The 12,203-nt window shown below is 38.2% G+C and overlaps 1 protein-coding gene across 5 annotated transcripts in view; it reads right to left on the bottom strand.

The window, feature by feature from the left end:
• Positions 1-12,203, bottom strand: part of FOXP2 (forkhead box P2) — a 434,778-nt gene that overhangs the window by 89,868 nt on the left and 332,707 nt on the right. The gene's annotated exons all lie outside the window — the stretch shown is intronic.

The following is a 12,203-nucleotide window of genomic DNA, read 5'->3' on the forward strand; positions in this document are numbered from 1 at the left end:
CTCATAGGCTTTTCTATATCTGACACGAAGAAAGTAATTCCAAGAACACAAGGAATGCAAAGAATCTTAACTACAGAAGTCCTGAGGCAGCCAAATAACATATATTGTATATATTTGATATATATGAAAGAATGAAAGGTTGCCAAGAAGTAGTAATGGGCAGAATCTCTGTTCTTTCCCGGTAATTTAAAAACAACCCAAAACTTATAATACAGATGTTTTCTGCATTTCTTGTGCAACCATAATGTGATTTACAATCGATGAGAATATAAAAGATGAGAACTAAGGAACTACCAGAATGCTGCATCATTTTTATGTATTCAAAGTGTGCACAGTTAAAACTAAGAAATCCAATGTGACTGTTAAGCATTAGAATATTTTATTTAAAATTAACTCCAGAATTCATCATACTTCCATGAAACAAGTAAAGAAGACAATGAAGACAACACGATTCTAAGAAAACTGACCACTGAGGAATAAATAGGTAAAATAAAGAAAGACAGCTGCATTTTGTAGTTTAAATTTTAAAAAGACAGTGATTTTATTTTTTTTAATTATGAGACCATCTTAAAAGAATGAGAGGAAATGGCTACAGCGTTTGTGATAGAAGACTAAACAATTCACCTTTGTTACCAAACCTATGCAGTATTTAGATGACTAGTCTGAAATTTCTTACATGCTTGTAGGCCCAAGTAGTGTATTTCCTAGTCTGCTAGAGGACAGACGCCATATCACCAGAACACCATATCCCAACTGGAACTACTTTGCTTGCTTTCACCTAATGAGAAATACTGACAACAATAACAACAACAAAAAACAACCCAAACAAAAAACCAAAACCAACAACCCAACCAAAAAAAAAAAAACAAAAAGGCAAACTGAAATGAAATTAATTATTCTCTCCATCAGGAGAGAGACTTCCATAACAGAATTTATGCAATCTAAACAGAGTGTGTTTGACTATGTAGAATGCAGTCTAATATGCTCAGTGTGTAAAGAGGTAAAGCTCTATTGACAATAAGCCCAGCTCATTTCATAAGCAGTAATTTATTTAGAGGGAATGGGAAAAAAAAAAAACCACCACAGAAAGAGGAATGGAAGTGGGAAAGTGGGGATATCACTCTGTGAAAAACAAATCTATGGTATAGACAGCTGTATCTGAGCTACTCCTAAGGTTACTTGTATAATCAAATAAGAGAAACAGGCATTTCTGTGGCCCAATTAATTAAATCCTAATTAGATATTTAAATTAGATCAGATAAATTGTCCCTTAAAAGTGTGTTGACAACAACATGTAAGCTAAAAGTGCCTTGACTATAAATAGTGATAAAAGGCTCTTAATCCTGGCCTGTTAAGGTGAATGACAGAGACAAGGTGTAACCATCGATTGTCTGGTGTAATGAAGCCCCCTTCCAAAAGGCCAGTTATCTAACTCTGACTTCCCCTTAGCATACATTTCACAGTATCACAGTATCACCAGCCTGACCTCAGTGCCAGGGAAAATTATGGAGCAGATCATCTTGGCAGCAATAACTGTGCACCTGAAGGATAGCCAAGGGCTCAGGTCCAGCCAACATGGATTTAGGAAGGGCAGATCCTGTGTCTCCAACCTGATCTCATTCTATGATCAGGTGACCCACCTGGTGGATGTGGGGAGGCCTGTGGATGTAGTCTACCTGGACTTCAGCAAGGCCTTTGACACCATCCCCCACAGTAACAGCTATTTTTGTTTAGAATAAAGGTATAAATAAACCAGATGCTACTAAAAAAACCAAACAAACAAAAGCTCAAAAAACTCAAACCACCAAAAAGAAAAACCCATCCCAAAATAACAGTAAGTCCATGTTTTTATTGTGTAGTAGCTCAGTATAAACTCTTTTAGTATTATAAACCCTTCAGCTTTACATGGCTCATAAGATTAGATATGACAGTAGCATAGGCCTCTTTAGACATACATATGACAAACTTAGGCAGCCAGCAAGGGAACAATCACCATTTTGACAATCAATTTCAAAAATGAATTGAATTTCCAGAAATGATTTGAATGAAAATTAGCTCACAGCATGATGGAGGTTGGTATATGCAGTTTCAATGAATCAGGTGGATAAAAGGAAAATAATAGAACACTCCCCCTATTATTTTGTAAATATTTACAGATTAATTCAAATTTATCGACCACAAAAATTAATCAGAAAGCAGACTGATGGCACCACACACAAGTTGGTGATCACCATAAATCCAATGTATCAGATTTCATCAGAACAGAGGTTATGTTTTAAATGAAGGTAGAATTCGTTATGCATTATTCATCCATCTGAAAATATTACAAGGTAGGGCAACTTTTTTTTGCAGTTTATTACCATAGCATATTACAAAATACATTTGTAAAATAAATGTTTAACAGATGAGTCTATGACAAGTCGTTACAAAGAGTATTATAAGATGCAAATATTGTTAAAATATGTGAGCATGTTTAATGCATGAATTACAGTCATCAGGCATGGTATAAATTGTCATCAAATTTAAAAGAAATTATAATAATATATTTATAAATGGCATCTAAACATAAAGTGTGCAAGTGAAGTAAATGGTACTAAAATTAATCCTTGCATGAAGGCTCTTTTTTTTTTCCTTGTTTTGATTTTTTTTTAAATCAAAACTAACAAAATCAAGTGATTGTGAGAAACAATTCTTGTGAAGTTTCCAAGTTAAACAGAAACTTCAATCCTCAATTTTTCAGAATAAACTTACAGACAGTTCCCCATTAGCAAGGAGATCCTATCTTTAACAACACCTAAAATTTTCATCTTATGGAAAATTTTAAGGCACTGAATACATCTGAGCTGTTAAATTCACAGACAAATTTTCTGAGGAGGTAAACTGTCAAAATTCTCTATATAATTCTTTGTCTACTTGTCAGAAAAAAACATCAACTTCAACAGATTAGGGAAGAGAAAGAAAAGAGAAAGAGGAGAAGGAGAAGGAGAAGGAGAAGGAGAAGGAGAAGGAGAAGGAGAAGGAGAAGGAGAAGGAGAAGGAGAAGGAGAAGGAGAAGGAGAAGGAGAAGGAGAAGGAGAAGGAGAAGGAGAAGGAGAAGGAGAAGGAGAAGGAGAAGGAGAAGAAGGAGAAGGAGGAGAAGGAGGAGAAAAGTAAAAGAAAGAGAAAGAGAGAAAGAGAAGGAGAAGGAGAAGGAGGAGAAAAGTAAAAGAGAGAAAGAGAAAGAGAAAGAAAGAGAAAGAGAAAGAAGAAAGAGAAAGAGAAAGAGAAAGAGAAAGAGAAAGAGAAAGAGAAAGAGAAAGAGAAAGAGAAAGAGAAAGAGAAAGAGAAAGAGAAAGAGAAAGAGAAAGAGAAAGAGAAAGAGAAAGAGAAAGAGAAAGAGGGTGACCTCAGAGCTAATACCATAGTCCTGCAAGCTTTTGTGCAGAGATTTGCTGGCACATCAAATCACTCATAATTAAAATATAGAATTTTAATAATTTCACTGTAACTAAATAATGTTATAAATCTAGTGTAACACTACCAGGTTTCAGCTGCTGAAGAAGTTGATCTCCACTGTCTGAAGCACAGTCCAAGAACATTAACAGGATCTGAAAAGTCTGAATCTGTGATAGGAATGTTGACATCATTCACTTTCAATTTTATCCAAAGTTTAGCAAGATTGAATGGCAGGAAGCAGGACGTAAATACACTCAAGTAAGAAATACAGTACTAATTTTGAGAGAACAAGGAAGGAAAAAAAAAAAACCAGACTTTAGACATTCTAAAAATAAACTTGTAAATTCATAGCTGAAAAGCTTTTGAATATAAATTGTTGAGCCCCACATTGCTTTGAAAAAGTAAAAGGGAAGGATCTCAAGTTTTTATCCTGTCACATTGTCTCACCCTGCCTACTATTCATACTGCACCTTGACTAGGTACTCACAAACAATATTAGGATCTGATTTTGTGCCTGCACTACTACCTGTAGCTATACAAAGCTTAGTCTATATCTATTTTACAAGGAAGTGCAGGTGATCACACACATCTGCGCAACATGCCTAAGGAACATTCTTCCCTCCTCATCTACAGAATTATAAAGCATTTTCAGTTGCACATGATACATTAGTGAAAGCACTAAAATAAAACCTCTGATATAGACGTAGTCACAACAGTCTTGCAATCTCACTGAGAAAACATACTCGGTCAGGAGGTACTCCTGCTATCTACATGTCATAGCTGGAATAAACAGTGCATTAAATATCTCTGAACTTTCCCTGCCCAGAAAGGTATTCAGAGAATTTGTGGATGATCACTTTTTTCATCAAAACCCCTCACATGCACTGCCCTCCACAAATTATTTGTTTCTTCAGCTTTTCCAAACATAAAGGAACCTTGCAAGTTGGCAAAGCACAAGAGGCTTTGAAGTCAATTCTAAGTCATTCCCTCTTGTGTATCTTGTTTCCTAAAGAGGTGACTATTCGGGTAAAATGACTGAGCAATCAGTTCTCAGATAAGAGTGGCTGTTTCAAAGTTAAACTGAAGGTCAAGAGAGTACTGCTCAGAAGTGTGAAAAATGTTGTGCAGGACACTCCCCCAGCTTTCCAGCAATGGCATCACTCCCTGCTTCCTTGTGATGCTGCTGCTGGTACTGTAACATTACTTGTAAATGGGAGTGACTTTCAAATCAATCCACCAGAAATCCCAAACCACAAAGATAACAAAAATGTAATAAAAACCAAAATGATCAAAATGTCATAGGATAAAGTGAGGTTGGAAAATCATGAAAAGATGATAAATAAAACTAGCAATAAGTAGTTTTTCATGTTGAGATGTTTTGGTTCTTTTTTTCCAGGAGGTTACATAACAAATACTTTAACCCCTAACATATATTGCAGACATTGTTTAATACAAGCTGGTCTTACCAGCACTTACAGCTGTTGAGCAATTATAAATGCAGGAAATTGTTGATGAGAAATACATAGTAACTTTCAACATACATTTCCATAGCAAATGTAGCACCCTTCTTTGCTGAGCAGATACATATCTCTGTGGCAGAATGGTTGAGCCCAAATGAGGGAGCCAGCAGTTTGTTGGTTCACAGAGAAATTTAGTCCATTGTACAAACTGAAAAATATCTTCAGTCCTAAAGGACTTTATATATTATTTGGAATTATTCTCATGCGTGTCACTACTTGACAGGGTTTAAAAGAGTATGTCTTATTTGAAAAACTAAAATTTTGGTTTGATTTTGTTTTTGCTTTCCCATTCTATTTTGGTCTTCTTTGCAATTACTTATTCGCATCAAAAAATGGCCTCTTTCCCTGATGTACTAGGCAGTTTATGCTAGACATACAGGTTAGGAAAAGGCCCATAACTCTAAGCATGAAACTGTAGTTTCATACTATACTACACAAGGTGACAAAAGTCCAAGTGAAAACGTGCACCACCCAAGATGAAGAAACTGCAGTGTGGTCAACTCGCAGGATAAAAAGCAGTCCACTGAAAGGGGATGGTTACAGCTCTATCAGTAAGACTTAATCTCAAGGCCTTATAAAAACCACTATGCTGCCCTGAATAAAAGATAGGTTGTTGGAAATCAGAAGGCAATATTGTGTCTTCCTTAAAGAACAAGACAGTGCCAAGGGATTTAGAGAGTCAAGTTTTAATCTTTATACATCTTGTCTCTAATAATTAGACTTCTTTGCCTCAATTTTTACTAGCAGGACAGAATGTCTTCCTGACAGCGGGCCTGCAGAGCTGGCAGAAGGAGCCAGGGAGCTGCACAGTTTCCCTATGTTCCAGGAGCAGGTAGTTGGAGCTCTCCTCAGCTGCTTGGATCCCCACACGTCCATGGGACCAGATGGCTGATGAGCTGGCCAAGCCACTCTCCATCAGTTTTCATCAGTCCTGGCTCACTGGAGAGGTCCCAGAAGACTGGAAGCTGGTCAACGTGCTGCCCATCCACAAGAAGGGCCGGTTGGATGAACCTGCAAACTACAGGCCTGTCAGCCTGACCTCAGTGCCAGGAAAGATTATGAAGCAGGTCATCTTGAGTGCAATCACACAGCACTTACAGGATGGCCAAGGACTCAGGTCCAGCCAGCATGGATTTAGGAAGGGCAGGTCCTGCCTGACCAACCTGATCTCCTTCTATGATCAGGTGACCACCTGGTGGATGTGGGGAGGCCTGTGGATGTAGTCTACCTGGACTTCAGTAAGGCCTTTGACACTGTCCCCCATAGCAAACTCCTGGCCAAGCTGTCAGCCCATGGCTTGGACGGGAGCACACTGCGATGGGTTAGGAACTGGCTGGATGGCCGAGCCCAGAGAGTGGTGGTGAATGGTGCCACATCCAGCTGGCGGCCAGTCACTAGTGGTGTGCCCCAAGGATCAGTGCTGGGCCCTGTGCTCTTTAACATCTTTATTGATGATCTGGATGAGGGCATTGAGTCCATCATCAGTAAATTTGCTGACAACATCAAGCTAGGGGCAGGAGTTGATCTGCTGGAGGGTAGAGAGGCTCTGCAAAGGGACCTTGACAGGCTGGACAGATGGGCAGAATCCAATGGCATGAGATTTAACACATCCAAGTGCCGGGTTCTGCACATTGGCCACAACAACCCCATGCAGTGCTACAGGCTGGGGTCAGAGTGGCTGGAGAGCAGCCAGGCAGAGAGGGACCTGGGGGTGCTGGTTGATGGTAGGCTGAACATGAGCCTGCAGTGTGCCCAGGCAGCCAAGAGGGCCAATGGCATCCTGGCCTGCCTCAGGAACAGTGTGGCCAGCAGGAGCAGGGAGGTCATTCTGCCCCTGTACACTGCACTGGTTAGGCCGCACCTCGAGTACTGTGTCCAGTTCTGGGCCCCTCAGTTTAGGAAGGATGTTGACTTGCTGGAACAAGTCCAGAGAAGGGCAACGAAGTTGGTGAGGGGTTTGGAACACAAGCCCTATGAGGAGAGACTGAGGGAGCTGGGGTTGCTTAGCCTGGAGAGGAGGAGACTCAGGGGTGACCTTATCACTCTCTACAACTACCTGAAGGGAGGTTGTAGACAGGCAGATGATGGTCTCTTCTCCCAGGCAGCCAGCACCAGAACAAGAGGACACAGTCTCAGGCTGCGCCAGGGGAGGTTCAGGTTGGATGTTAGGAAGAAGTTCTATACAGAAAGAGTGATTGCGCTATGGAATGGGTTGCCCGGGGAGGTGGTGGAGTCGCCATCATTGAAGGTGTTCAGAAGGAGACTTGATGGGGTACTTGGTGCCATGGGTTAGCTGTTTGGGTGGGTTGGATTGGTTGATGGGTTGGACACGATGATCTTGAAGGCGCCTTCCAACCTGGTCTATTCTATTCTATTCTATTCTATTCTATTCTATTCTATTCTATTCTATTCTATTCTATTCTATTCATTACAATGTTGCTGTGGCCTGTATCCAACATGGCTTGGCATTCATCTTTCAGATTCCATACCTAGACTATATGCAATTCATTGGATGAGATTTACACATTCCTTAGACAGGAAAGGAAGATGTTCTATGAAGTAGAAATCCAGTATATGCATGAACATAGATTACTATAGCCCTAATAAGACAGGATATAAAGGCAAAGAAGAAACAAAACAGAAGCAGAGAAACATTATTTGGAGTGTCTGTGATACGGCTGTACTGTTAAATAAGACAAATAATACATATCCTTAATGGGCATATAGTCCAAGCCTACAGGGACAGAAGTAGACTGAAAGTCTCATGGTTTCTTATACTCTACAGTTCGGGGGAAAGCTTTCTCATTTAGACAACTAAGTGAGGAGCATCTTTCTTTTGCCAGGTATTGTACAAATTACTTGTTCCAATAAGAAGACACTCAAGTCATGGAAGGTAGGAGTTTCCTATGCAATAATACAGAGACTGTAACTAATACAGTGCTCCTGGAAAACTAAGAATGAAGAGGTTGTGGTGCATTTTGTTCCTAATGAAGTCTAGAATCATAAAACTATGTAACAGTGAAGAACAGAGAGACTGAATATAAAGCAAAAAATACCTGTACTATGCAAGTATGTTAAACATGAAAAGCCTTTAAAGACAATGCACAAGAATTAGCTTTTATTTATTTTTATAGATAGATAATTCACTTATCTGCACAAAGACAATTCTAATGCAATTTGAGTAATTGATTTGGGTAAATAACTTGGTATTAGAATAAATTTTATTAGAATAAACTTTATTAGAATAAACCAAACCAGGTTGGAAGAGACCTTCAAGATCATTGTGTCCAACCCATCAACCAATCCAACCCACCCAAACAGCTAACCCATGGCACCAAGCACCCCATCAAGTCTCCTTCTGAGCACCTTCAATGACGGCGACTCCACCACCTCCCCGGGCAACCCATTCCATAGCGCAATCACTCTTTCTGTATAGAACTTCTTCCTAACATCCAACCTGAACCTCCCCTGGTGCAGCCTGAGACTGTGTCCTCTTGTTCTGGTACTGGCTGCCTGGGAGAAGAGACCATCATCAGCCTGTCTACAACCTCCCTTCATGGTCTTTAGGAACAAAAGCTCCATCCAGTTTTTCAAATGCCAAGATTTTTTCCTATCTGCTCAAGACTTAAGGAGTAAAGACATTTCACAGACATTATCTACAATTTTTTTTTCTTTTTCTCAACTACAAAGCTATTGCTAGCATTATTTCTGCTAATACTTTCTAGAAACAATCTAAATGTCATTTGTAATTATAATAGATCATATAGAAAAACACTTAGTCTAGTTTTGAAATACTAGCTGATAAAAATTACTATATACAGCAGACTCAAATATAGAATTACTTTTGAACCAGGATAAAAACACACTTCCCTGTTGCTTATGAAGTACAGCTTTGCTAGGAATTACATACAGACACAATGTATGGTCTGAAATAGCTGGACTTCATAACAAAAGTATCTACAGAGGGATAAAGAAATGAAATTATCCTTCTCTAGGCTACTGAATTGTACTTTTATATACAAGGAAACATCTCAAATTCAGCATAACACGACATAATCACACATCAAAATAAAAATGGTATTATACTTTTGTCATCACACTACTCAATTTTCATAATCATGGATTGTTTCCTTGTTTCCATTTTACTGTAGACTGAGGAAAGATGTGCCTGTTGTAAGATATAACTTGTTTCCTTTCTCATGCTGTGATTATACTTAATTTTCAACAATCAGTGCAAACAGCTACATTATCAGTGTAAGCAGTTAAATTACTCCTTCAATATCTTAATCAATACTATCTTTCTTCTACCACCATAGCAGTCACTTACTTACCACTCTATATTACTCTGGAGTATAACAAAGTCATGTCTAATCTTGATAAGGCTAAATAATTTTTTTGGTCATCTTTAAAATCTGACACATACAGTATCTTTCAGCCCATTTTCCAGTTCATTAATACACATATTAAACAATGCTGTTTAATGTGCAGGTCACTGGTAGACAGACTGTTAACCTTCTGTCATGATGAAAATTGACAATTTACTTCTACTCTATCTTCTGTCTTTTAACTTGTTTCTAACTTACAATGGAACTTTTAGCTTTCACCCAGAACTATTCAATTTTCTTAATAATCACTTGAGAAGGACTGTATCAAAGACTTTTTGAATGTCTTCTTGACATTATCTTGGTCTTACTTTAACAACATACATATTTTTGAGACATTTATAAATATTTCCTGCAGGTGGAAAATACTGGACTCTTCTTATTAGATGTAATAGAGATATATGTGCTCTGCAATTTCAGTAAACTTTGAGGCTGTGGAAGAAGAACATGATTTGTCCTCCAGAAAGGTCAAACCACCACAAACTTCCAGCTGAATCAGTAATGCAGAAAAATTAAATATAAGGCCGTATTTTATCCTGTTAGAATGAAGCACTTCAATGCACATGGCAAATCACACAGGCGATGAGAGACTCAGAAGTGGAAGCAGTAGCAGTACCATGGGAACTACCTCAACTATATGAAGGGTCCCATGCTGCTGACCAGGACCATGTTGTAAGAATTGCAGACATGGAGTAAAATGATTGTCCTATGTAAGACAAGAGATGACAGTGACAGACTGATAGGAAATACCTGTCATGATAGCAGACAATATATGTGCCTAAGCTTTCTATACATAAACTGGAGAAGTCTGAATGATTGACTTGGAGAAGGATAATGAGGTACCTCATAATCATTACAGACAGCACAGGATAAAGTACAATAGGGCTTATCTGAAAAATCTAAAAGTAGGAAATTAATGGCATTTCCCGCCCCCCTCCCCCACTTTATAAGGAATAATGGGTATCATGAAGTCAGTCTGTGAAGGATTATAAAACTGAAAACAAACTGCCTATATTCAATGCTTTGAAGGTGAACTGGGGAAAGATACAAAGAAAGATGTTACAAAAATAATCTGTGCAGAACAGTGGCAGCAATGAGACAAGATGACATTTGTCATATGCTGAAAAGAGGCCAGTTGTAGCAACTGAAACTTGGAGAACCTGCATAGGAGTTTCAGCTCAGTGCACAGATTAAAAGGTTGTAGCTGAGTATGGATGAGAGGAATAGGAAAGAGACTCAAATTTGAGATGTTTTTTATGTTGCAAACTTAAGATAACAAAGTGAGAGTGAGAAAGGAAAGATTATTCCTGTTGGTCTTTAAATTGATGTCTAAGCATCCGCAGGCTGGTATCAGGAAATTGGGATGAGTTTGGGAACTAAAAATTAAAAGTAAAAATTAACCACAAATGTGTAGGATGTAAGTGGGAGAAAAGAAAGTCCCTACAGATATTGCGAACAACATAACTACTGAGCTCACAGACTGGCTAAGGAGATGAAGCAAATGACTGAGCAAAAGTAGTAAATGGAAGAAAGCAGCAGCTTCAAGTATGAACTTTCTATCAATTTTGTCAGCTTCAATCATGAAATCAATTTCACTTTTTCATATAGTTTTTTGTGTCAATTCTCTTTCCTTGACAGAAGTAATTTAATCTTTTTAAAAATAAAAGAATTCCAACAGAAAATTTAGAGCTGACAAAATCTATTGCTATTATTAGTGCTGTCAGCTCAGCCCAAGAGTTGACTGATAAAAAGTGAGAGAACCTGTTGGATCCAAGAGTCTGTCCTTGGACACTTACCATGAAAAGTTACCTTCAGTTAGAATCTAAGTGCAGATTATGCATTAATAAGGAGAGTTCTGTTCAGTATGAAGTGCTATTTTCTCACCAGACAACAGCATTAAGTTGATACTTGAAGCTGAAGTTGCCTGCTGCAATTAAAGAGTTCATTTACCAACACCACCTACAAAAAATACCATTTAAATGTTCCCAGAACAATTACTGATGTATAGTATTTGGATTATGGAGAGGGTAAGGTATTTCACGCAGTCTGACAACTCTCACTTTTGTGTAAACACATACATAAAACCCAATCAAACAGATTTACAGCATTCTGTTTAGTGGTCAAGAAATACAGAAACTGTTGATATTGTGAACTGAACTGCCTTTTTTTTAAGGGTCTAGGGTAATTGTGTATCTATTGCTTTGCCAATCACATGTGATGACATTTAAAGTATATACAACTGCTCCAGACATCATCTACTTTATTTTATTTATATTTCCAGCAATACACCAAAGCTATTCCAATACAGCTGAAATTAATTGTGGGAACATGATGGACAGAAATCCTATTGTGTTTTGTTAGATTTTGGGTACTGTATTTTGTATTTCAGACTGCCATATCATACTCAGAATATTAAGACTTGGCTAATAATGGTGGAAATGGCCTCCAAGGAACAAAAAGTACAAACTGATGGGTCAACTCAGTCAAGCCCATGGTAAAGTTGATGAGAGAGTTAAATCAAAGAGTTTATGTAAGAGGTGTCTGTACAGAAAAGCAGACTATTTTCAGAGTAAATTGCAAATAAAAACCTCAAACAATTCTAATACATTCCAAGAATGAGCAAAAGTCCAATGACTTTCTGTCTAAACTCAAAAAAACCCCAAACAAGCAAACAAAAAACACCACCATCACAACAAAACCAAAAACAAACAAAAAGCACCACCACCACCACCACAAAACCAAAAACAAACAAACAAACAAAACCCCAACCCAAAACAAAACAAAAACACAACAAAAAACACCACCACAACCAAAAAATACCAATATACTTTTGGGAAATTCAAATAGAGGTTTGAAGATGTTAGAG

Source organism: Melanerpes formicivorus, unplaced genomic scaffold, assembly GCF_026170545.1.
Source record: "Melanerpes formicivorus ecotype bairdi unplaced genomic scaffold, bMelFor1.0.p_v2 SCAF_3, whole genome shotgun sequence".
NCBI classification, from domain to species: Eukaryota; Metazoa; Chordata; class Aves; order Piciformes; family Picidae; genus Melanerpes; species Melanerpes formicivorus.